Raw genomic sequence first — 1,326 nt, forward strand, 5'->3', positions numbered from 1 at the left:
TTTTTTGTTGTCTTTGTTGTTTGTTATCAATAATTCCGGGGTTTTTTGACGTATACAGAAAATTAAAACTGTTTTGATAATTACAAAGGTATCTAAAATATTCACACACACACACACACGCACACGCTACCACTCGCACTCACACACGCACATACACACACATACACAGGCACACACACACTCACGCACTCGCACACACATACACACACACACACACATACATACACACATACACACACACACTCACACATGCACACATACATACACACACATACACACACACACTCACACATACACACACACATACATACATACACATACACACACAAACGGATTTCCCAACTCACAAACACATTAACTAAACAAACATTAAATATAGAGTTTAGTAAATATTTACTAAACACATTAACTAAACAAACATTAAATATGGAGTTTAATAAATATTTTCTAAACACATTAACTAAACAAACATTAAATATGGAGTTAAGTAAAATAAACTAATTTTTAAAACCTGCCCAGATAACATGCTTCATTTTGAGTGAGTTGGCCTATTTCCGTCTTATTCATTGTACTGAGCGTTTGTTTTCACAGACTGTAAAAATTTAACTCTTTGTTTTTTTTGGTCATTTCTAAAACAGTTTTAATTATATCAAACCAAACTAGTATTGACAAAAATAAACAAAACAAACAAAACAAAACAAAACAAATCAAAACAAAAAAGCACATAATTTTTTTACCGGAACCTATAATACATGTATATGGAAACCTAAACTGAACTATTTACCAGAAGATGAAATCGAAATGTAAATAAAGCCTCGTGGCGAAAGGAGATTCCAGGATTAAACGAAACGAACATAGGATCTCCAAACAAGCGACAGAAAACTTCAATCCGACGGCTAAAGAGCGCGCGAACGTAATCAGGCGGACACGTGCAGACTTGAACCGATCAAACGTAGATTTTGTTCAAACGAAAAGAGGATTGAAACTGGTCATTTTATCAATGAAAGTATTCTGAATGAATTCTGGACAGAGGGAAAAAAAGAGAGATATCATGAAGTTTGTGTGTGTGATGATAGGAGGTAAAAACTAGATATCATGAAGTTTGTGTGTGTGATGATAGGAGATAAAAACTAGATATCACGAAGTTTGTGTGTGTGATGATAGGAGGTAAAAACTAGATATCATGAAGTTTGTGTGTGTGTTGTTGTTTTTATGATAGAAGGTAAAAACTAGATATCATGAAGTTTGTGTGTGTGATGATAGGAGGTAAAAACTAGATATCACGAAGTTTGTGTGTGTGATGATAGGAGGTAAAAACTAGATATC

This window comes from Gigantopelta aegis, chromosome 6 (genome assembly GCF_016097555.1).
Source record: "Gigantopelta aegis isolate Gae_Host chromosome 6, Gae_host_genome, whole genome shotgun sequence".
Lineage (NCBI taxonomy): Eukaryota > Metazoa > Mollusca > Gastropoda > Neomphalida > Peltospiridae > Gigantopelta > Gigantopelta aegis.